Consider the following 25,907-nt stretch of genomic DNA (forward strand, 5'->3'; position numbering starts at 1 on the left):
GACACTTTGCCTAGTATTACCTCTGTTAGATTACACTTCTGAACTAGGATAGACAGAGTTGAAATAGTCCATCATGTTGAACTTAATGCAATAGAGCTGGAAGCTTCCAGAAGACAGCTCCAGTCTCACTCTGTCCTCTATACACAGCTCCAAGTGCCCATCGTCTCCTTCAGCTCTCCCCTGGCAATTAGCTTCTGTCCTGGGAAACGTTCTTCAATACTAGTCTATTTCTTAGTAATTAAGGAGTAAAATTTAATTTAATTTTAACTGACAAGAATGTAAAATTTAAATTTACTTTGATGATCTTGTATGTTACAATTTATTCTATCAACAGATATATAATGCTCATTTGATATTTTATATAACATGTATTCAGAAAGAATTTTGTAAGTACATAACACCAGAGATGTATAAAAACAATCACAGGATCTGTAAGTATTCTTATAATAGATGTGAAATTTTATTTCTGCTATAAATTTGACATAAAAGTGCTTCTCATACTTTGTGTCTAAGTAGTCGGTGAATTTCAGAAGGTGTGGGGAGGAAGCTGAGCAAAGGCATTGCAATCGTTGTGGTGTGCCCACTGTTTGTCACTTGATAGGGAAAGAACTGGGCTGCTGAGGAGTGCTCGGCTCCCAACCTCCCACTGCTGCTGCCCTGTAGCACAGTGCTGATCGCTGTATTGTGCACTGTCTGCATTTCTAACTGTTATGTGATAGCCAGTCCCACTAAACAGGGGTAATTTGCCTCAACCCCTCTTGGTGAAACATTGTAAAACAGCTGGAGTGTGCTTATGGACTTGTCATTTAATGGGCTTTCCGGTGAGTAGCAGTACAAGCCTTATGCGTCTGGTACTAGTACATGGTGTACAAGTCGTATCGAAACAGATCTGTTCCACAGGAAATGTGCCTTTATGCCTCCTAATTAAGCAATTAATATGATTTTTTCCTACTATTTTGTAAATGTCAGAGGACAAAGTTGAGAACAAGTGCATGTTGTTATTTGTATTAAGAACTGAGGGTAAAAGAATAGTGAAAAACGGATGGTATGCAGAGCTGAATTCCAGATTAATGTTCAGATATATTTTAATTGGACAGTTATTTTTATTTGTTTTTCTTCACTGTTGTGATATAATATGTTTTTAACATCCCCCTCCCAACCAAATAAGAATACAGACTTAAAGAAAGCCTTTGTTATCTTCTCTCTGTGAGTGTCCTTGAAAGTCCTTCTTTATTCTTATTACGAGTCTGTTCTTTTCCACTGGGAAACACATGTTGTCCTGTAACTCTAAACTCCTAAGAGACTAATGTCAAGAAAACTTAGATTGTCAAATAAAAACTGATTTGCCTGGTCCAAGACTGACAGCCGCTTCATAATTTGTGCCAGTCAATGGAAATTTTGAAAAATTCACAACCAAAAAAATCTGTCTCAAGGAAAATATTCCCAATGTGTTCTATTCAAATTATACTAATTCTATCAATTCAATAAGCTTTGGTTCATTCACAAAAAAAAAAAAAAAATATATATATATATATATATATATATATATATATATATATATAGTTTGCTTAATAAGGTGATCAGAAACTTGTTCAGTATGAACACATTAATTTATTATACATTATTTTATTACTACATATATCTATGCATGTACATAATTAGGGAGAAAAAGAAAAGAAGACAAAGGGTCAGCATTGTGCTAGGTGTTACATTAGTTCTGCACCACTACATCCCCAAGAAAGCAATGAAATCAGTCAATGAGCAAATTTATACAAGTGGGAATTCTCTTGTTGTGCATGTTTAAAATGTTCCATAAAAAAAAAAAAAGTCATGATTGCCCAGTTTATGGCATGTTGTACTTCCCACAGAGTACAAAACAGCAAAAAAACATTTCTAAGTTATTACATGCAATAAATGTACCCTCTAGGCTGTTTCTTGGAGTGTTATATGCACTTGTTTAGCATGGAAAATTCTGTGGAGGCTTCCCGAGCTAGAAATACTCTGAACTGATGTGTTGAGACTTCAGGAAAACATCTGATTATGTTGTATCTCTGGGCATCTGTACTCCTAGTCTATCTCAAAATCTGATGTATATTAAAGATGTGGTTTTAGAAGGCCCACTGTATGCAAGTCGCTATGAAATATTAATGGTAGCTTAGGCAAACTGGCACTTGTTAAGCATATGGGTAGTATTATTAGCATGACATATGCCTGGCATTTGAGTAACAGTCATCAGTCTGGCTGAAACAGAAGGTGTCTGCTTCATGGGTCAGTTCTCTGCTGAAATCTGGACAGTTGAATTGAAACTAAGTAGTATTTGAACCCAGCTCAATTTGGAGAAACTATCTGGTCTCTTCATCTCCCATGCAGAACTGATCTTGAAGTTGCAGCTGATTGAGGAGACTTATTCAAGGAAAACAACTAAGATGATATAGACGCCTTCATCATGCAAATAACAAACGTGTAATAGCAGCGCATCTGCAGCATGATAAAGTGCCCAGAGTTTCAGTGGCAGCAGCTCCACAGGCTGTGTAATGTGTATTTTGAAACTAAATCTTTCTTCCTCCTATTGACTTCTTGCCCTCTGGTACATCGAGTTGGCTGCTTGAGATGCTTTCACTAAGTACAAAGTCAATTGACTGTAAGTGGTGATGAAGAAAACATTGTGTGATTAATATTACAGTTCAAGCTCTTCTGATCAGTCACAGAAAGAGCAGTCAAATAAACTCAACTTCATTTTGAAGAACCACACTGTGTTAATGGCAGAGAGCCTGCCTTGAGCCCAAAGGGAAAAACAAGCCACTTGAGGCAAATCTCTCTTCTTTTACATAGAACAAACTAGTTGAGCAGTGTTAAAAGCTGTTTATTGATTTGTGCCCAGACTGAAAGCCATGCAGGGATGTAAATGAAAATGTGTCAAGAGTCAATATTGATTTTTTTTTCTGTTTCTTCTTCTCTCTCTCTCTCTTTTCTTTTTTTTTTTTTTTAACAAGACCACCCCCCATCCCCTGGGAAATACTGTTAGCTATACTTCTAAGCTTGTCAGTGAGCGAAGTAAGACCCCTTTCCACAAGACTACATATGTCCAGACATCAAACTTCCTTCTTTTACTGAGGTAGTATGGACACCATGCTGCGAGCAGCAATGTTGACAAAATTTATTTTTTGAGAAAATAGATAGGTGAGGAAAAATAAATGACAAAGAGAAGAAATGACAAAGAGAAATGTTAGAGAGGACAAATTTTCCAGACTGAGCTTGTAGTCTAATACTTGCAGAGCAAACCCAATTAAAAAAAAAAAAAAAAAAAAAAAAAAAAAAAAAAAAAAGTCGTTGCTTGCAATAAAAATGTGTACTGATATAAATTGCACTCAACAAGAACCAAGGACAGAAAAAAGGCAGAAAGGGAATCCTGATATCCCTGGGGAGGCATGCACTCAGATGGAGTAGACACGGAAAGAATTTCCCTTTGGAAAGTTGGAGTCTACAGCAAGAGACCCTACAAGATCCTTTCTGTTGGGAAGAAACTAACAGAAAAGAAAGGGGTGATCTTGGAGATGTAATCCAAATATACTATTTGTTGAGTTTGCATCACCCTCAGCTAGGGATATACAAAATAGTTTAGGAAAATACAGATAACAGTTACTTCTCTCCTCTCCTCTCCTCTCCTCTCCTCTCCTCTCCTCTCCTTTCCCCACCTCCCTTTTTTTTTTTCTGTAAAGAATCAAATACAAACTGCAATTATCACTAAATCAATGTTATAGCTTTTTCTACTGGATTAAAAACTACTACTAGGCTCTTTTAACTAAAATTTCTACCTTGCTACATCTTAGCAAGAAATACTCCTCCAGGTCTTTGATGAAGAATCCTGCTAATGAACTAATTTTTTATACCTTGCTTAGAGGTGACAACAGGATGTGGCAGACAGTCTATTGCAACTCAGATCTTCTAAGAATTGACAAAGGACAACAAAGAAGGGTTGTATTTAGTATGGAAGCAACCTTGAGATAAATGTTATTTACTTTATTGGCATTTCTTCAAAGTTTTAGATACTTTGACAACTTCTAGCTTGCCCTCTTGGAATCCCTGCAAGCCATATCTCTACTGGGTGCCAGATTCTGCAGCTGACACCCTTCTCACCTCAACTGTTGTTTTCCCAGAATGACAAAAGAACTATTTCTAACTGAAAATATAGAAATGATATTCTAAATTGTACAGGAAAACAGATCATGTACCACAGAAGTAACCTGGTATTTTTCCAGCCACTAGGGGAAAAGTGTGTCCCAAAACAAGAAAAATTCTTGTCCCAAAGTGTCCCAAAACAAGAAAAAAACAAGAAAAATTCTGGAGCAAATTAGAAGTGTAGAAGTATGTTTCAGTTTGTGGAAATACTCCTATCAATTTCATATTGATGTGGTTCATGTTCCTGCTGATTAAAATTACAAAAATAATAATAATAATAATAAATCATTTTTATGGTTCCAGCAAATTGAATTTAAAGTCTACAACTGATTTATAGATAGATGCCCAGTTGTATAGGCTGATGAAATAAAAGCAATTGAAAGAAAGGTGTTCACAAGGTTCCCTTTTCATTTTTCATCACTTTAAACAGGTTTTAGTCCCTTTTAATTTCATTTACTTTTTGCTGCAAAACAAAATGAGAATCATAAATGCAGAGGCTTTTGTTTTTGTTTTGTTTGTTTTGTTTTGTTTTAAGAGAAGAAACAAGAAGGTAATATCTTGTACAAACTTGGTGTAATTTGTCACATATTAGGAAAGAACTCAGATTTTTTATGCATTCTAGTTTGTCAGACAGGTTGCTTTCAGCTTTGTATTTATAACTATTCAGACTTATTATTAAAATTCAGGCAGAGGGATATGGAAGAAGATATAAAATTATTTTACTGCTATGTAAAAAATGTGCAGAGATAATCACTTAGTGGATTCTAATATAAAATAAATTAACAAAAAGTATGAAAGGTAAAACACTTATGAATTGGATGCATTTTATAAATCTATTTAAAAAATGCATGAATAGGAACAATCTGACATTAACTACTTTACAAACATTTTACTTGTCTCATAATAATGTTCTTTGCATAATTGATTTTATTTTGTCAATACAACAATTTCCAGTGCTGTCTCACACATCTGTTTTCTAAGAACAATAACTGAAAATAATGTGTATGGTTTCATCCAACTTTGGAAACACATATTCCTTCTATACATCTGAAGAATTAAATAGAAGGGACATAGGTTATACCTACCTAGATTCAGGTAGAAGACATGTACTGATATGTAGAGTATTTAATTAACATCTCCTGGAGTCCTCAGTCCCTGGTGCAGTGCTCCACCTTGGAACTGCACAGGAAAGTACCTAGACAAACCAGGAATTAAATGAAGGGGAAAGAATCATTTACCTCTGGCTAGAGGGACATCTTTCTCTCAATATTCTTGGATATACATTCTGCCCTACTGCTAGGTGCCAAAGCCTTCCTTCTATATTTGATGAACCAGACACATTTCACATATTTGTATGATATTTCATCCATTCACCTAATGCGAATAGAGAATTATGATTAATTATTTGTTCTGGAGCATGGACTTGAATCTTGATAACCCAGTTGAGTTACCTGTGTTGGCAGTACTTAATCCTGTATCCCTTAACTCCAACCTTAGGTATGTTCTGAAGGTACTTCTGTGAACCAGAGTGACTAGAAAAATGGGTAGAGAATTGTTTTGTTTAAAAATTCACCTTTGGTTTTGTAATAAATGGCTCAGTCTTCAAAATAGGACTATAATCAAAGTTTACAATTTATTAAAGGAACAGAGGTAAGCAAACAGCGCTGGGTGTGCCAGAAGTCTCTGCTCCACCAAGACGCACACCAGTTACATCAAGCAGCTGATTTTTATGCTCCTAGGCTGATACATATTCATTACTACTTCTAAAAAAAACAGGGTTATTATAATTAGTTTCCGGAATCCAAACCCTCCTACTGGAGCATGCGTATCAGTCTCCGGTGGTCCCTCTGAAGGTCTCTGGGGGTCTCTCATGCTGAAGGCTCATAGTCTTCCTCCTCCTTGTCCTTCTCCATTGTCCAACTTGGCTGTATGTAAGAGACTTGTGCAACATCCTCTGCAAGCTTTGTCTTTTAGTTGTTCTTCAGCTCTCCCCGTCTCCTTAATCTCCTGGGCAGATATCAGAGACTTGCATAGTGTCCCATGCAATAGTCATAATAGTTAGCAGTTATTCTGAAACCCCCCACATATCAGAGACTTCAAGGAAAAACCTACAAATACATTTCCCTTCAAGCTCTCTATTGACACGAATTGCTAAAACATTCCTTTGCAAAATACAAGAATTATATACATGTACATTAACCACTCTGTTTTTCTTAAACTTGTGGTTATACAAGGGTATGTAAGACAGAAGGTCACATTCATCATACCATGTGGCCCTAGCACTGTTCCATACTGACACGAATCAGATGAACTTATCTCACAATTTGTTCTAGGATTCTTACCTGGGGAACTAGTGCCATTGCTTTTCTTAAAGCTTACCCAGAAAAAGATACTGACATAGTTTTACCATCTCTTCCACCCTATGAGAAGAACCAGTCAAACACAAGTGCAGCAGAAAAGTAGTACAGCTGTTACTGAATCCTGAGCTTTCTGAGATGTGTTTGAATTTTGTGGTTACCCAATGAGGCAGTGACCTCACAAAATCATGCCCTAGCAAATACCCAGTGCCAGAAACTGCCCCAGTGCAGCAGACTTAAAAAATACTTCTTTTTCTGGAAGTCCTTCTGATGTATCTAACTAGTCACATGGAACACGAGGGCTCACATGCTTCGTCAGCCAGTCTAGGGGCAAGGACTCAGCTAGGTATTTAAATTAGAGCAGTCACTGATTTAAATAATGAGTATTTTTTGAAGCAAAGAACAAAAGCCAGGTGTTCCCTGTCCTTGATGAATGTCCTAATTGCTGCCTCTAGTCATGCTCTGTCCTGCTCTCTAGCCCAAGGAATCCTTAATTATTTAATGTAAAATAAAACACCTTTCTTAGAAGTAGTGCAGTGTTCTGTCTGTCCCTCTGTCTCTGTACATTTGCACATGCATGCACATACATAAAGACACCAGCCCATAAATGGAAAGGTTGTAATTCTCTTGGGAGGTGAGATATGTGAGTTTGAATCCTCTTAGGCTTGAGGGTAAGGGAGGATTAATTTTGTGTTTTGGCAGTGGTGGTGGTTTGTTGTTGTTGTTTGTGTTTTGTTTTGTTTTTGTGTTTTGTTGTTTCTTTGTTTGTTTTCATACTCTTATACTACAAGAGAGTTTTAGTGGAGGTCTTGAAGGAGAATGGTAGAGTGACCTTGGGAATATTGCATGCCTTGTATTTTATTGAATAATAAATTTTTGGAAGGCAGAGAAGATGACAAGTAGTGGGAAAGAGGCAAATCAAGTTATCCCAAAACTTTATTGGTGAAAATAATCATTTTAATGATCTGGTGTGGGTGCTTTATTAGGTGCATGCTTTGATGTGTAAGTCACTTGTCATTTTTACAGATGCAGTGCTTTGAAGTCAGTATAATGGTATATCCCATTTCTTAGCACAGGACATAGAGAGGAGACATGATAATAGTTTATCTGTTTTCATTCTAAAATGAATCTATTTGAAATATCTTCAAGATGGAAAAAAAAAAAAAAAAAAAAGAAAATAATATGGATGAAATAGCAGCTAAGAGAACTGTTCAAAATTATCTGAGAAATCTTTTTGAAAAACATTATCAGCCATGTTGTTTAATGCTGTATTTTCTTATTTAGGTGTTTATTCAGAAGTGAATTCAGTGTGTAATATAAGAGGCTTTACCTGAGCTTCAGAACATATATATATAAAACTTGTATTTTTGACAGAATGGGGAAAAATATTACTATTTTTATCTCCTCTCAACTAACTCTTTAACCCTCATTTAATGCCTGTCTTGTTTTAAGCACATGCTCCTGTGCTATTGAATCTAATACAGCATTTTTAGTCTTTCACTCCTGGAAGAGTATGAGTTTCATTGCTTTGGGGCTGGACTGAGGGGCAAGAGGCAAATCAGATTTGTGTTTTGTGTAGAAGAAAAAGAGGCAGAGGGGGGAAGGAAATAATGTGTGAATAGGAAAAAAAAAAAAAAAAAAAAAGATTATGCATTAAAAAGCCTTTCACAAATCCAGTCCACCTCCCTTCACCCCTCTACCCACCCCATGAAATTATTGTCTTTGATCCCATTTTTTGCCCTCTCCCTTTGTTCAGTGACACAAGTATTTGACCCATGCCCTGAAAGGTAACAATTCCCATTTCCTTTCCTTCTCAGCTCTCATAGTGAAGAGGAACTTCTTTAAAATAAATGTTTATGAAATTGCTTTTTTACTGTGAGCTCAGTACGTTTGTGAATATTCACGCCAAAAGAATCTTACATGACTGAATACTTAGAAACACAAACAAATACAAGTAGACTGGGAAGGCAGTTAAAATTTGTTTTCTAATTTGTTGTAGTGGTTAGGAGCATATTTTAACTCAATTTCCCGTGTTCTCCATGATTACTGTAGGTTTGTCAATAAGAAAAACTTACCAGAGAAATATCTGGATATTTGCCCTTAAATAAAACAGTATTGTTTATGCCTTGTAATCAAGGATACTGTTTACAGGGCAGATAACAGTTAAGTCTTCTTTACATTATTGACTATATGATTTACTTCTTTTTGCAACTGCATTTAGATGTGCTAAAACCTCTCTTCACTCTTTATCATCTTCTCATTGTCTTGCTGCAGTGTGTGAATGTAGCATCAGTAGTCATATAAAACAGGTACAGATCAGAGTCCAAACCACTGCTTGCCTGCAACCAATGGCTGTGGCACTCTTTATATTATTTGTTTTCTGTTCTGTAGCAGAGCCTGGAAAGATGCTTAGGGAATAGTATATTATTGGACATGGGCATAAAGACTTCATCAACTTAATGGAACAATTAACTCAACCACTCTGTTGCTCTTGATCTGCAGAATTTTACTTCAAGATTAGAGTGATAAGGTGAAGATTAACACCTCTGGGTCAGTGGGGCTGATGAGACATGATTTATTAATCCTCAAAGAAAACCTTAATTGGACACGGGAGCACTCTTTCCTTCATTGTTAAACACTGCCAATTCCCTCGATAATTAGGGTAGATGGTGAGTGTGATTGAGGCTTATTGTAATTAGATGCACCAAAACCAAGGTAATGATTTTGTCCCCTGGGAATACCATGTGTTATTTCCTCCATATAAATCAGCAGTGATGTTTGCAGTCACCTGAAAAATGTCCCCTACATATAGCCATTGAAGACCCAAATATAACTTATAGAAGGGAGGAGAAGAACAGTATTCATAAGAAAAAAAGAAAAAAAAAAAAAAAAAAAAACTTTGATTTAAAGGAACTGTCTTAAATCCTGGCCTTCAGAGCACAGAGGATTTACTCTGCAAGCAGGTTAATGAGCAGGTTGATTCATTCTTATTTTTTTTTAAGTTATCATTACTCATTCTCTCATCAGGTTCTTTCCATTAAGAGACACTGATTTATAGGAATAAGCACTCCTCTAAGGAGTTTGCTTGGTTTTGAAACTAAATTTTGGAAATATATTCTTTTTCAAAGAAATGCCCTTGTGCAGGCTATCAAAAAAAAAAAAAAAAAAAAAAAAAAAAAAAAAAAGGCTTCATTATAACACAGCTGAAGATGGGAGAAAAGACCATTGGAATACAATCCTAGCTACTGTACCCCAGGCTGAAGAAACAGAGCTGCATGACTTCAGGATTCATTAGGAAGCTTGGTGAAGTGCAGAGCTGATGAAATAAGTTAACATTCTCATTAGGGGACTGGAGCAATCACTTGGAAAAAGCCTCCTTTGCTACGTTTGTTTACTGTGTCACAGGAAACATGTCCTCAGTCAACTGGGGTAATCATTGTCAGTGTTTTACATAGTTACAAAGCAAACTAATAAGCCAGATTGTCAAATTATGTCAATCATGTCTAAACATCAACAAGCAAATTGCTGTATGCAGATGGGAAATTTGTAAAAAGCCTAGATACTCAGTACAGTGTGAACTGTGCAGGCTGAGATAGTGATTTAAGACTACCATCCAGGGGAATATGACTTTCCACCATGTGGCTCTAAAGTCAGATTGCTGTCTGTATTAAATTGCTTGGTGACACTTTTGACATTTAGGACACTGACCAGGGAGAACTTTTATCATCAAGTGTTATGTCCTGCTTCCCCTACCCCATCACTTTACCCATTATATTATCACACTGGTATAATAGTTGTTTTCTTGTTGCCTCTGCTGTAGTCCTCAGGATTTATTACAGCTTCACACCTAGACTGGCTTCCCAAGGCTCCAGCTGAAAGAGAGATGAGAACCAAGAAGTGCTGTCACAATATTTTCTGTTAAAGACAAAGGAAAATCATATATATTCGTACGCAGTCCTGTTGGGGATTGGAGTCAACTTTTAGCCCAGTGTTCCTGATGTCAGTTTTCTGAGTGACAAATCCTTTTGGCACTTGTCATCTTTGCACCAGACACTACCCTAGGGGGGGACAGGACCTGTTTGTGGCTGGTAGTTGCTGAGTGCCTGTGTGATTTCACCCCTGTCCAGGCTGATACATGAGGGACAAAATAATAAAGAATTTTTAAAATCTTATAAAGCTTTCAGAATACTTAAATAGACTGAAGTGAAGAATGCACAAGAAGGCAAGATAACAAGTAAGACATCAATCTGTAGAAAGAACAAAAGATCTATTAAATTAATCAATAGGTCTTTTACAGTGGCAAATATAATTTAGTTAAGGAAAACATAGTGCAAGAATATAATGAGTTTTCTACCACTTTTACAATTGAGAACAGTTAATGGTATATAGGTATATTCCTCAGAGAGCTAAAGAGTCCTCTGGAGGATAGGCTTGGAGCTCTGACAGCGTAACAGAGCCCAGTGCAAAGTACTGTCCTTTAGGAATGCAGCCTTGGACCCACAACAGGAAGATGTCACCTCATCAGGAAGACTGGAACATAGAACATACTAAAGCCAGTTTCAGTCTTTCCTCATATTTTGAATGAAATAACAAGGAAGAGATATGTATTAATTCCCCAGAAACTTTAAATGCCCTTCAAGAACATAAGGAAACAATGGGAGAAAAATAAATTTATACTGTAAACAGGAACAGCTGTCCATGGCCTTCTCTAATAGGATAACCTCTCTGTTATTGTAGACACCTCTGCAAGTCACTCTTTCCATTAGACAAGTGCCAAAGACTCAATATTGGTTCTGCCCAAAATGTAAGTTGGATTGTTCAAATACAATGAAATGTGGATTTATTTATTTATTTATTTATTTATTTATTTATTTTTGCTGTGGAGAATATTGTATGCCTTTATCCAGTTTTTAGATTCTAATACTGAAACCCCATCATTTTCATGGTCATTCTGTAATGAATGACTGGCTTAATATTGATTTGTTTTTCCAAGGATTCACTCACAGTGATACAGATTTTCCTGCATCACCATTAAATGTCCTGTAGTATTGATTTCCACTGATCCATGATCATTCTTACTCGGGATTTATTCATTCATCCTGCATAGTACAGAGTGCTTGCTCCATACTGTGGTTTTTTTTTTCCTTTACTAACATCCCCTTGAAATGCAGTCATGAGCAACCAAGAGTTCAGGAATTTGGAGACTCAGACTTTTACAACATCTCCTCCTTGTAGCATCAAAAGACTTAACTCCGATATCGTTAGATATATTTTTACAGCTTCTCAAGAGTTTTAACTGTCACAGTCTGAAACAAGGCGCAGCATCCCTTCTTCTAATGTTGAGTATTCATGGCCAAATACAGGCAACTGCTATTCAATAACAGTTTCCTGAAATTTGGGCAAGAGGAATGCAAACAGCACTAAATTAAACTATTAGTGCAACACACAGAAGGGGTGGGGTTGAACAAACTTAACAGCTGTATCATCCCCCATCTGACTGGAGTGCTGATGTTATTAATTTAAAGCTGAACTAGCCATCTGGGCTCTTTATCATCCATATATGTTATGTTAGAGTCTGATCCTCAGAAAGGAGGAACCAGGGAAAACTTAATCTGCCATTCTGAAGAAAGGCGACGATATTTCCTTTTCTCAGTATGCAGCAGCCTTTGCAGAGCAGGAATTTAGGAGACCCATGGGCTCTGTATGTGCTAGCAGGCACAAAGGCTCATTTTAACTTCATCTTGCCCTTTGGGAGAGAGTAAACACACAGAGCATTTTTCTTTCTGCACAACTTCATAATAAACTTCCAGAGGAGCATAAGCTTGACAGACCTTGCTGTGCCATTCTAATTAAAATAGATCTTCCTTTAAACAATTGATTACATTAAAATAAATATTAAGAAAGAAAAAAAAAAAAAAAAAAAAGAAGCACAGTCATTTCAGTTTCAATCTCACTAGAAAGACAGCTATCACTAAGCTATTATATCTTGTGGAGAAAAAAAGTTCAACTCAGTTGACTTTAAAATGCAATCAATGAGAAATCACTCTTGACTTTTTTGATTGGGACTTAATTTGATTTGGAATGGTTTTGTGTCCTTGTAGACTATTAATTAGAAATAATAATAGTATTGTTCTTCTACAGAAATTTCAAACACATCTGCCTTTCTATAAAGCAGATGGCTGGTACAGCTCAATGCACTGCCAGTCACAGCAGAGGTCTCAGCTCGATTACTTCTGTTAGGTGGCAGGGGAAGGATCTGGTGGAAAAATGGTAACCCTGAGCAGAGGAAGAAGTTGTCAATGGAGTGTATGATTTCCAAGCTGCAATTTGAGAGGCAGTTGCAGGCAGGAGGAGCTGTCCTGTTATCACAACATTGCAGCCATCAAGGCTTGGGACACTGTAGGGAAATGTATAGGAATGACACCACGGTAGCAGCAACTGCCTGCTCTTGAATCCCAAGTATTAAATTGGTGTCAGATAATCTGATCCACAATTTTATCCAAAGCATTATGTTACCCTCTGAGTAGACCTTCCTTGGCCAAAAGCAAACTCAATTGCATTATCTTCTGTTTGTTCAAGGGATAAGCCTAGCAGCTGCTGTTGTTGTGTACCATTTATATCCTTACAGAGGCTGCAATTACAAGAGAAACTCCATGTGCCGGGGCTGGTCCCTGCAGTAACCTTAGAAGTAACAGGACACACAGTGTTGTGCAGAACAGTCTCTCTCTGATAGGAGACAACTGGGTGGTTGCCTTTATTTTCTTCTTTTTTTTTTTTTTTTTTTTTTTTTTTTTTACCTTTACACTGCAGAGTAGATCCTAGATACTAGTCTGCAGAAGTGCTTTCCATTAATATTCTGCTGACAGACTTCATTTCAAAGCAAGTGTTTGTTATTTTCATAGATGGAAAGAAGCTGTTAGTGTTCTAAGAGATAAAAGATTTCTTTTTTTCTTTCTTGCCTGGTGCATCAAAGGGTACAAACATGTTCATAGTTCTGTGGCTGGTTTCTGCAGCATATGCTGATAGAGCTGTGAGGGTTTAGGACAAGAAGTGTGAACGTGCGTAGAGGGTTGGTTTCTTTTTAATCATCCTTGTTCTTCACACAACAGTGTGAACAAAGCCTGAAGTTGGGCTGCCTGGGAGCATGGGCAGGTTGGGCAGAAGCCCAGAAGCTTCTTCCTGGAAAAAAACAGGCAGCTGGAGAGAAGAGAGCAGGGAGAGCAGTGGCCTCACATCAGGGAAACATTTTTCTGCCTAGGAGTTGTGTATTTGCATTAAAAAAAAATTGCTCCTGGAATCCCAGCAGACATGGCTCTCAGGCACTGAACTGTTCCTCTGACAAGGTGTAGCTAGAGAAACTTTCTTCTGCTGAGGCTAATCTGGCGTCTCTTCTGCGAGTAGCTTTATCTGTCAAGGGCTCTGAACAAACACACTTCAGAGGCAAAAACTACAAATTCAAAGGGGAAGGAAAGAGTAAATGTTAAGTATAAACGTAACAACGATCTTTTGCAATAGAAGAGAGCAAGGTTCTCTTCATATATAAAACTTCAATTCCATGGTTCCTTTGTACCTACTTTATGTCTACATTTTATAAAACAAGTTAGAAACTTCCTGTGCTGACCTAACACAACATAAACACATCTCTGCAACTTCATATTCCGTAGATAACTATTAAACAAATAACAATAAGACCAATACATTGGAGTGAGGAGGTATCCTTTCTCACACCACACTCTCCAGAGTTTGGTTCTGTTGTTAGCAACAATGTGGCCCCTGTCATCATCCCACCTTCTTGGATTATTAATTGTTATTAAGGGTGCTCAGTCCCACAGACTACTAGATACATTAAATTTGATCATATGCAATACAATTAATAAATTTACAAGACTAAAAGTTCCTGTCCCCTCAAGAAGAGTTGCTCAGGGAAGTAGTACAGGACATTGATTTTTAAGAATATAAATATTTCTAATGAGAAATAAGGTAGGTAACAACAAGAATTTTCATGGAGTCCTGAAAGAAGCATCTTCAAGGACTGAAGAATTAAGGGAACCTGTAGGTCAGACTCTGCTACCTGAAAGAAATTGATGAATTAATCCACATCTGGTACTAGTAAAATTATCTTAGGTAACACTATAATGTTGCTTATTTCTTCTAGACTGTGATCTTGCGTTTGAGAAAGCAGTGTCTATTGCAGAGAGGAGGTGAGTCCTTCACCTGGGTGGCTGTCAGCACAGGGGAAGGAACGCATCATAACCATCCAGCCCCAGTCCTGACAGTGGCCTTGAGTGGGGATGCAGCAGTGCTCAGCAAAATCAGAATCAACATTTGTTTGTGAACATATTGTACACTCTGGTGGGGGAAAAGACTAGTGTCTCTTTTACTGCAACCAGCAGGCTATGAGATGAAATACTTCAAAAATTAACTTCCAGGAGACAGACTTGAAGTATATAAAAAAGGATCCTTCTCTGAACTTAACCAGCATAGCACATAATTCACTAAAGCTTTAATGGTGAATTTATGATGTGGAAAAATTTATTTCCTATCACATCTTCTCATTAAAAAAAGAGAGAGAGAAAGGAAAATAGAAATATTTCCCACATAAACTTCAGTTACTTCTGGTGAAATGCCAGGATGAAAAGAGTAATTAGGATTCAAGGTCAAAATGGAATTCTTTTTCCGTCCCAGTCCTTCACACATCATTCTGTTAAATGAGAGAACTGAAGAGAGGAAGAATTAACTGATTTCTTTTAAGTTTAGTAATTGCAAATGCAAAATGAATATCGTTCTACAGACATGGTGCCAGAGGACAACGCGAGCTAACGAAATAATGGTAACCCTGATAAATAATTTATGCACCATATCAAAAGCTGAATGAGATAAAGAAATGGAGAACCCATTTGAAAATTTAGAAATTGCTCAAAGCTCTTCTTCCAGTGACTCCCAAGAGGCTGAGCACAGAGCACTAATAAACTCTGTGACCGTGTATAATTCATAAACTTTCCTTTTTTTTTTTTTTTTTTTTTTTTTTTTGATTTTCACTGCTTACAGTTTATATTTAACAAAGGAACCAAAGGAACAAAGGATAGAAAAACCCTGGTAGCAGTTGAGAGAGGGCATAAGCCAGCTGATTCCTCCACTTAGTCTATTCATAAAGGGCATCCGTTTTCATCCCAAACTACACATATATCCACCATTAAATTTAGCGCTTTGAAAATGGGAAAAGAAAGAAAGAAAAAAAAATGCTCATATCCTCATGCTTAGTTTTTATTTGTGTCTTTATGCCAACTATTACAAAGTGAGATTACAGTACAACAGAAGCTGTGTTGAAATTATTTTTATTAATTATATTCTTTTACAGCTCCTGGTTAATGTTCAGACTAGACTTGTAAATGATCCATTCAATGGCCATCAAGCGAACTCAGAGCAAACCTGTGGATTCTGTCTGAAGGCAGTGGGATGTTTCTGAATGCATTACACATTGAGAAACTTCCATCTCACACAGCCACATTAGAAATATATTAATAAATATTACTAAATTTCCCCCCACACACAAATCTAGAAATTATTTTCAAATAAGATTTGCCTTGAAATGATTTCAGCTGTCAAAGTAACAAGCCTGTGAAGTCATATTTGAAAAGACAGGGTGTCAAGGGGGGTATTTTTAACTCTTTACATGTCAACACTTTGTCATGTGATTTCATGCGCAGCACGATTCAGTTGCACAACCAGACTTCTAAAATCTGTTGTGGATCTCAGCAGCTTGACGATTTGCCCCTTTAAGGATGTACAATGAAATAGTTTAAGCTGTTAAGTTTTTTTCTCCTAGATTATCTTGGAGTTTTACTTTTTATTTTCGCAGTCTGTCTGGAAATAAGGGACACTGCCCTGTGGCTTTCTGAAGGAAACCCTCTGCTTCCTACTTTGCGTGCACAAGCAGGGTGCAGCACATTTCTCAACCGTGTGACACATTTCAAGCTGCTGAAGGGCTGTGATGGCACCTGCAGCCTTTGCTAGCATGTGTCAGAAGCAGACGGTCTGCAGACACCAGCAGACTACTACATGACAAATTTCCAAGCTGCTCCCCACCAAAGACCGAGAAACCACCCAGCACTGTCAGGGCACCTTTGGTGATTTCTTGGCCTTGGTGGGTAGGTGGGAAAGGTGATTGCTACCAGCAAACTGCAGAAGCAGCTACAGAGCAGCTGCACTTTGGTGATGTGCTGCATTGGTGCATAGCCTGTCATCAGGCTGAGGAGAAAAAAATCCATTCCTCCTGTGTGGCTGCCCTGCCTGAGTCTAAGAGCCTGTTCAGTGTTATTTGAATATTGTTTACTTCATTAATTTCCTCCTACCATCAATTGGTGAATAAATTATTCATAAGAAAATTTATAAATTATTCTACCAGCTCTATTGATGATTGAATAATATTGACCGAATAAATTATTCACTCTTTTTTCCCCCACCAATTGACAAATAAATTATTTGTGAGTATCTTTTTCTACATTTTTAGATCAAATCTTCCATCTGTTGAGACATTTATAACATGTCACTCCCTGATGTCTCCACTAGTTGTAAAACACTGGAGAACTTTTTTTTTTTCCCCCATAGGAAATCGAATTAGTTTAACTTTATTTCATACATGTAGCACAGTTGTTTTGAATGCAAGTTCTTTTGAATGTAAGTTGACATGTGGAGGTAGTTTTTTACATTTCAAAGACAATTAAACAAAGCATTGAGATATTTTGCAGTTAATTCTCAGCCAACAATACATTACAATATATTTGAAATTGTGCAGATTATTTTACAGCTTCCTATATTAGTACAAAATAATCAGCATTGAGGCTACCACCAGCCCATATCCCTAATAGGCACTATAATATAAGTTCTGTAAATGAATTTCAGGGGCAAATGTAGCCAAACCAGACAGATATCTTGAATAATGACCACTACAAATGTGAACTGCATAGGCCAGAGGTTATTTCAAATTCCTGGATAAATCACTGGAGGTTCACATCTAGCTAAACCCATTGATTCTCTCTCTTCTTTCACTGATTCATGACTAACTTATGTGGTATGCAAGTGATGATCCTTAGCTGTGGCATCATTTCTAACATATATTACCATGCAAGCAAAATTTGTCTACATCCAAAAATATGGATAGTCCCTGTGGTGTCAGTCACTATGTTAGATAAGGGAAAAATAAGGTTAACTTTAATAAACAAATATATCTCTAGGAAAGTGATGCTAAATCATAATCACCCATAAAGGAAGGATTAGATTCTCTCTGTTCCATGGAGCTAAACTTAGTCTAGCAAGCCAATCAAGCTGCATTAGTGTGAAGTCAGGATAAGAGAAGGACCATGAATAGTACACCAAAAATATTCAAGTCGCTCAAAAGAGACAGATAGAGAAGGCATCTCCTGCCAGCAGAGGAGCAGCCTTTCTAAGATTTTTCAGGTGTGATTGCAGTGAGGATCAGAAGCACACCTCTCTGCTGGCATCTTTCTTGCCTCAGAAACCCACCAGTAAAGGATGTACAAAGAGGTTTTGGTTGACTTTTTTGTTTGTTTTGTTTGTTACTTTGTTTAATTTAAAACCGTGGGACAGGCTTATTTGCCAAGCTGGATACATGCAAGAGAGTGAACACAGCCCCAAGACAGCAGTTAATTCTGCAGCTCATGCTGCCCAGTGGGAGGAAGATGAATGGGCTGTGCAAGGGAAACAGGACTGCTTAGCAAGCAGAGAGCTCATTTATAGGGAACTCTCTGGCACTGTGCAGCTCTGTAACACCTGGTTGCTACAGACATGAGCTGTCTTTCCTTTTCCCCTTTTTTCCTCCCAAATGGGAACTGTAAGCTGTCACTCAGGCCAATATAGCAATGTATTATGGGTCTTTAAAACACATGCAGAGCAGAAAATCACAGCTCTTTCATTTTCAGAGAAAACTGTTAATAGGTCTCCCTTTCTCATGAAGGTGTTGTAACAAGTCCCTGGTTAAACTGGCATTGATATTTTCACTTAGATTTCATCATTAAAATAAGCAGCACTACTTAGGGAGATGTTATGACCAGGACTTTCAGAGGAATAAGCATATAGAATTTACATTTTGAAAATTAACTGAATTGTCTTTGGGTCAAGTTTTAAATTCCTGTTCTCCCTGTGCCCCCAATACAAAATCCATGGAACATGAAGAAATAGAAATATACAGAAAGGCATGGAGAAGAAGGGAAGACAGGAAAAGGATACCTAGACAAATGTGGTGTGGTCAGAGACACAAGCTGTAAAAATGATCTTAGCAACATTGTTCAGAATAGGTGTGAACGGAGCAAAGTTATATTTGTCAAGGCCAGAGGAAAGACCACTGAAGTATTTAAGATAAAGTGGTAAATCTCGGGGGGGGGGGGGGGGGGGAAGAAAAATATATACATATACATATAATCTGAGCTGAAGATGGCTCAGATTAAGGGTCTGAGTAAAAGATTGATGCTACTGATCCAGAATGTGTGCTCTATACTAATTAGTGTGGTGTTTTTTCATCTGTAGTGAAGCAGTCCGGGATATAAGTTTGGACAAGCAAAAAGAGATGAGCAAGTGATCTACATAAGGATATGCAGGTGGGCAAGAGAGAGTTGACTGCTCCACAGGATACACAGGGAAATCTGCAGCTGCAGAAGAAGCAGATCACAGAGTCATAAACCCAAATCTTGCACTCTGAAGTCCTTAAAGAGCTGCCAGCTCTAATCAGTTTCTTTGTCCCTAAGGACAGTGTCCCAGGGGATGTCATCCACTAGGTTAACAGCTGCAAGTTTGCTCTACCAAAGGGTCCTGATTTTGCTTTTTGCAAGTCTCATATTCCTTGAGACCACAAACTCAACTAGGGCTTGGTCACTGCGGCCCAGACTGCCTCCAGTTCAAACCTCTTTCATGAGGTTTTGTATGTACTTTTATTGTACTTTTATATTTACTGGTGAGGACCAGGTCCAGTATGCTTCTCCTCTGGCTGGTCTGTTTAAAATTTGGATCAAGAAGTTATCCTTGACACACTCCTGGGTCACTTATAGCCTCCTGTGTAGCTTTCTCAGTGAGTAGACAGGGGATTAAGTCCCCCATCAGGACGAGAGCCTGTGAGCTCAGTGCTTCTTGTAGCTAAAGCAGGAAGGCCTTGTCAACAGGCTCCCCTTGATTAGGTGGCTTTTAGTAGGCCATAACCATACCTTTATTCGTCTGGACCTTAACTTTTCACACACTAGCTCCCAACCTGTCTCTGTGTGTTTCTCAGAGGCAGCTCTTTGTAATATATATCCCTTCCTTAACACAGAGGGCAACACCATGCCCCTCCTTCCCTGTCTATCTTTCTGAAAGACTTGTAGCCCTTAATTGCTGTGTTCCTTTTGTTTGATTTGTCCCATCATATTTCCATGACAGACATTAGGTCATGGTTTTCTAGTTGCACAGTGGTTTCCAACTCCACCTGCTTGTTTCCCATCTGTTGTACATTGGTATAGGGGCAAAATATCTGGGCTATAGGCTGTATCACCTTTTTGGAGGAGCCCTCCCTAATTCTTTTGGGACAATTCACAGGTACTTACCTGTTGATTCCTAAAGTGCCAATGTTCCCTAGTTCTTCTCTGTCAATTTTTGGTTGCAGCTGTCATAATGCCAGACGGAAAAAATGAGGTTGGCATTCTCTTTTGAAAAGTGTGAAATTAGTATCTATTATAAACTTTCCACAGTCAGAAATCCAATTCCACAGGTTTTCTATCACAGCATCATCAGCTCCAATATTCCTGAGAAATGAAGCAGACAAGAAAGGTGCTGATTTCAGAAGGAAAGTAGCTGGGGAAACACCATTAATATGAAGAAAAGGGCTAACCCTATCAGATAAATCTTATGCTCTATGAAGAGCAATGCAGGGTAATATACTCCAGGATGCTGGCAAGGAGACAGGCATATGTATTTTGGACTAATGAAGTCCTATTAAGATCTATGTGCTTGGAAGTGTTCCTGGAGCACTGTAGCTAAGCATGGATCATGGCAGCCTAGTCATCTTTCAGCAGAACACAGCCGCTTGCCTCGCTGGCTCAGAGGCAATAAGGCAGTTTTCCTAAGCAGATGTGTCTGAGACCTCAAGGGCATCAAAGAGTCTGAGATTCCTAACTACTCTGACAGTTTGGCAGCAGATCTGTTTGGCACAGGGCAGCTTTGCAGTTGTTTCTCTCTTTCGATTACCACTTTGCTCAATGTCTTTCATTGAGACTTAAAAAAAAAATAGGTCAGACTGAGAAAGGAATGAGAAAAAGACCTGGTTATGACCTTATCTACTATTGTCATTTGACACATTGAATGTCTAGGGATAGTAAAACTACATATAGATGAGCACTAAGGGAGTCTAGACTGAGATGACCTATGGAGAGTGGACTAAATAAGTATCCTCTACTATTCTCTATAGGCTTCAGAGAACCCAGATATCCAGGCATACCACCCGAGCCAGCCATGACAGATTTCGGATATGAATCACAAACGTTTTCCTTCAGCACTGATAGTGTGCTTACTTCTGTGAAAGAATCATGTGTCTGTTTACCTAATATCTGCATTCAAATGCAGAGTTTGTGGATGGTATCCCAGAGTAAAACAAACTTTCTAGAGAAAATATACTACACCTTTGTTACACAAAGAACTGGCTTCAAGGGCAGCTTAAAGGCAGTTGTAAATGTCAAAACTCTATAATAGCAGATAGGAAAAGGTATTTTTAAGTTATTGTCACAGCAGTGGCATAAGATTATAGGAAATCTTTATGTTGGAGTTTATCTGCATCCACTACTATTTTCTGCCAGCTTTGCTGACATTTTCTTCTCCACTGTTTCACTTTTTCAGTCAATATGAGTTATGGAGAAAAGGACATGTTTAGAAGGCAGGGACATTTATGCGAATCTGTGAACTTGTTCCCTGTAGTGAAAGGGTTTCCATCTTCTCTTCCTTCAGATCCTGAAATGTGTACTAACATTACTTCATCCCATTTCATTCTATAGTATTTAAGAGAGAAAAAGAATGGATTAAAGAAATGTAATTACTCATCTGCAATTAAATTGTGTTTTTTTTTTGTTTTTTTTTTTGGTTTTTTTTGTTGTTTTTTCTTTGTTTGTTTGTTTTGATATTGCAAGTATGAATTACTAAGGAAGATTTTTGAAAAACTAAAATTGAAATTCCCTTTCTACAGGCTCAGACCTTTGTCCTTCCCACAGAAATCTCATATTTTCAAAGATTTTTGTTTTCATTATTTATTTTGTGGTATGTTAAAATAAAAATAAAAATAAATAATAATAATTGTCAGTTCTTAGGCTATTCAATTCTATTAGGAATGAAAAACCCTCTATCTAATGAAATGTCACATTATGCTTTATCATGATCATTGCAACTCTTTAGTGCATTTCACATGATGCAGCAGTATTGTTGCAATTAAACTGTCTAAGCAAAGGGTACTGCGAAAAATACAGAGTGTGTACCTTTTCCTTGCCACTGGCCTAGGCTGTTATCAGTGGTGACCTTGCACAAAGGGAAGAAGATCTAAAGGAGGCTAAAAGAAGAGCAGGTGCATGACTGGCTATTTCTGCCAGAGTATGCAGATCATGAGCTCATAAGCTGATGCACACAATTTGAAGGATAAATTTCATTCTTTCCCAAATGCTATGAGTTTTCCAACCTCATACAAAGACTAAGTGCTTGATCTGTATGAATATTACTCACAGTGACAAATGCAAGAAGCTGTAGTTAACTTCCTAGAAACATAATGCAAAAGCAAAAGAAATGGAAATGTGCCAAGTGGTCAGTTCCATGACTTGTTTTCTCAGTCACTGTTTAAATCCTACATAAACACAAAGATATTTTTGCAATGCATGAAGACAAATATTTGTTGGTCAACAGATGACCCCTGCTGGTGTGCCAAATAATAATAATAATAATAATAATAATAATAATAATAATAATAATAATAATAATAATAATAATAATAATAATAATAATAATAATAATAATAATAATTTAAAAGCCAGATGATTGATAAATTCAATTTTTACAAATCTTATTTATTATTTCTTCAGCCTCCTTTGTGCATATTTGTCAGTGGTTTGTACTTCACTTTGCTTAGCACATCACATCACTCCATCAAGACTCTCTTCAACCTGCTTATTCAAGGATTTCATGTTGCCTTCTTTTCTTACACTTCTCTCCGTAGTCAACCATGCTTTATTCACTTAGCATCTTCTTATCTCTGCCCTGGGGGTCTGAAAAATTCCCTCTGATAATTTTCAAACAACTTTCTGATGATGTTGCTTCATTATTTGTTTATTTGGAATAGGTTATTATAGCAACAACTGGTTTCAGTGCTTCTGGAAATTTGTTATCAAATTCAGACTTATATCAGTGGTGACATCATTGTTGATAAGGTTTTGTTTTGTTTTGTTTTCCCATTTTCACCTATTTATGTTAGCCAATGGACTAAATTTTTGAATAACACACTGAACTTTTCAATAATTTTAGTCAATTATGTTGTATAGTGGCATAGGGGGTTATAATTCCTTCCCTTTCACAGAGTGAAGGCCATTTGTTTCACTGCCACCATATTTCTGTCTCGGTACTCTGGAAAATTCTTAATGTCCTAAGTGATTTTAATTTCATTTGTTGAAATATCATGGGATTCCTGCTTCTTAAAATTACACTTAGGGCATATGCCTTCTTCAGTCTAATTGACACCTGTTGTGTAACCTGCTTTATGTCACTGTCTGCTTGCTTTCTTCTGGATTGTCATTTCAGGTCTTTAGCACGTCCACCAGAGTGAATGATGCCGTTGTCTGATATTGTCAGCCCCATATCCCATAAAACATTCCTTTTACTTCCACATCAATCTAGCAAGTATTTATAAAGCTTCTGATTTTACTTATATTTTACATCTTTAATTTAAACTTAATTTAACTTTGACGTAACTTGAACCTAAAATTAATTTGTGGGAGAGTTCACCAAAAATTTGCTTTATTTGGCCAGCACTTGCAACATCTTCCTCTGTCCACAATCATTGTCTCCATAGGAATAGTCCATCTGCTTTTCATATGGTATTATTATCATAGTTCTACATGGTCTTCCTCTGTCTTCTCTTGGCAATTCATTCAATAAACACCTTCTTCTCACTGCATTCTCCCAGGGGAAATGGGGCTGAGTGAGGCATACACATCAATACACTAAATTAAGCCTCTTTATTTAACTTTTCCATGTCAATCTTACAGGTTAGGTTAGTTGTTCATCTGAAATTCACAAAACATCTCAATCTTCTTCTTTTTTTTTTTTTTTTTCTCTGTTGAGCACAGTTTCATTTCTAGAAATTACATGTTCTAAATTGTGAATTATATTGTTCTTGTGCATTATGGATATCCAGGAAATGACTTTCTTTGTCTATTTTCATATTTAACTAGATTGTTCAAGATAGGTGTTTGTGATGTAAGCCCACTGGAGATTTGCAGCAGTATACTGTCATCTCTTTTGGTAGGAGGTTGCACATTCAGAATCCAGTTACTGGCAAAGTTCTGCCTGCTGCTTCCCCGAGCCTCCTGCTGCTGCTCAGAACCTGGTGTGTGAGTTCAGTCATGGTCCCTAACAGAGATCAAAATTCCAAAAATATAATCCTTATTTGCTTAACTGCTAAAATCTTGTCACTTTGGATTACATTTTATCTTGCCTTCCAGCTTCTTGTTAGGTTTAAAAGTGCACATTCCCTACAGTAAACTGTGAAGCTTATAATGTGTCCCAGAATTCTTGTTTCTTCCATTTTTAAGTGTTGCTGTGTTAGTCTCCAACATTTCTGCCTTAGGGACCTTCACCTTAACCACATTCTGGTTGCATTAACTCTGTGGCTTAAATAGCACTGTTTCTTCAGTGCTCTTCTCTGTCACATGGAGCTGTCTCAGTACATCCAGTGCAAGATGTAGCCATTTCTGAAGCTGAGATATTATTTTTCTATATTTTGTTTTATGAAAACAGCTAACATCTGAAAAAAGTATTATAGGGGACACAGCCTCTCTAGAATAAAGCTCCTTCTGTAGACTTTAAATGCTGAAAGTAATAACAAAAATACTTAATCAAATAAATAATGTTACATTTGCATTTCTAGTGAGTGTTCAATACTTGATATTCTGCCAAACAGGTTTTCATATGTGGAAATACAGGTACATAGAAACACAGAGCAAAGGAAACATTTCTTTTTTTTTTCTTTTTTTTTTTTTTTCTCATTGAATTTTATTGCACACACGAATATGGAATGAATAAGACCATGTGGAACTTACTTCCTGTAACAGCTTGTCTTCAGTTTTGTCTTTAATTGATTTCATTATGGCCTGAAGACCTCCATAGCCTCAGGGAGACCTGCAAAGAGGAATTAACTATAGTCCAAGAGTGTGTGAAGGAGGACATGTGGAGAGCACTTTTGTTTCATGTAGAGGGCTGTTTCTGAGAGAGGAAGTTCAGAACCAATTGTTGTAACACAGACATTATACTTTTATTTAGAGAGAGTAGCACTGAAGGATTTAAAACTGGAAGCCTATGAAAATTTGGTATCCTCATCATGATCATCATGTCTTTCTCTTCCCTCTTCTTTAATTAAATAAATTAAAAGAGTAATTAACAGTAGCATATTAACAGTGATAAAGTATCTGTGCATTATTCTTAATTATTAATCTTCAACTGTTTTCTTCTGCCTTGTTGAATCTCTAGCATTCCTCCTCCATACAGCATTTTTATATCTTTTGTTTGATGTTAAGAAAAAGTATACAAAAACAAAACAAAACAAAACAAAACAAAAAACTTATCATGTAGATAGGAATGCAGACACTTCACACTGAATCTCACTATGACTACAGGTTTTCTCTGTGACCTTGAAAAAAATCACTTAATCTCTCTCTTCCTTTGTTTCTCATTTATTTTTAAAAGGATTATAATACTCCTGTCTTTCTATTTACATTGCAAACTCCTTTTACTCTGTTTTATATGATTCTTTTTGCAAAAAAGATCTTTAAAAGTTCTTATTATAGAGTTGCTTTTATCTATGTGGAAAGCAATACGTTCTGTATGATAGGTTATATGTAGCTATGACTTGACTATTTAAGGAGCTATTGTTATTATTAACTCAGCAGACATGTATTACAGACTCAGCTGGACTCAGAGCTCCACTGTTGCATGCAAGAGATGATGGGTTAGAGTTACAAAGGCTTTCTCTGTACCAATAAATGAAATGTGCTTGAGTCTGACTATCCTACTGCCCTGAAGACAATCCATATGGAGTGATCTACCATTCAATTCACCTAGTACTGAGGCAGACAGGCTGCATGA

General features: G+C 37.1%; 1 protein-coding gene across 7 annotated transcripts in view; it reads left to right on the top strand.

Annotated features, from left to right (window-relative positions):
• The window catches only part of HS3ST5 (heparan sulfate-glucosamine 3-sulfotransferase 5), a 195,183-nt gene that overhangs the window by 160,597 nt on the left and 8,679 nt on the right, over positions 1 to 25,907 (top strand). The window contains exon 1 of one of the 7 annotated variants that reach the window (XM_038177189.2): positions 626 to 821. The exons of the other annotated variants lie outside the window; for them this stretch is intronic. The gene's annotated coding sequence lies outside the window, so the exon portion shown is untranslated. Of the gene's footprint in view, positions 1 to 625; positions 822 to 25,907 lie in introns of those variants that run through there. 7 annotated transcript variants of the gene reach the window in all.

The sequence above is a fragment of the Anas platyrhynchos genome, chromosome 3 (assembly GCF_047663525.1).
Source record: "Anas platyrhynchos isolate ZD024472 breed Pekin duck chromosome 3, IASCAAS_PekinDuck_T2T, whole genome shotgun sequence".
Lineage (NCBI taxonomy): Eukaryota > Metazoa > Chordata > Aves > Anseriformes > Anatidae > Anas > Anas platyrhynchos.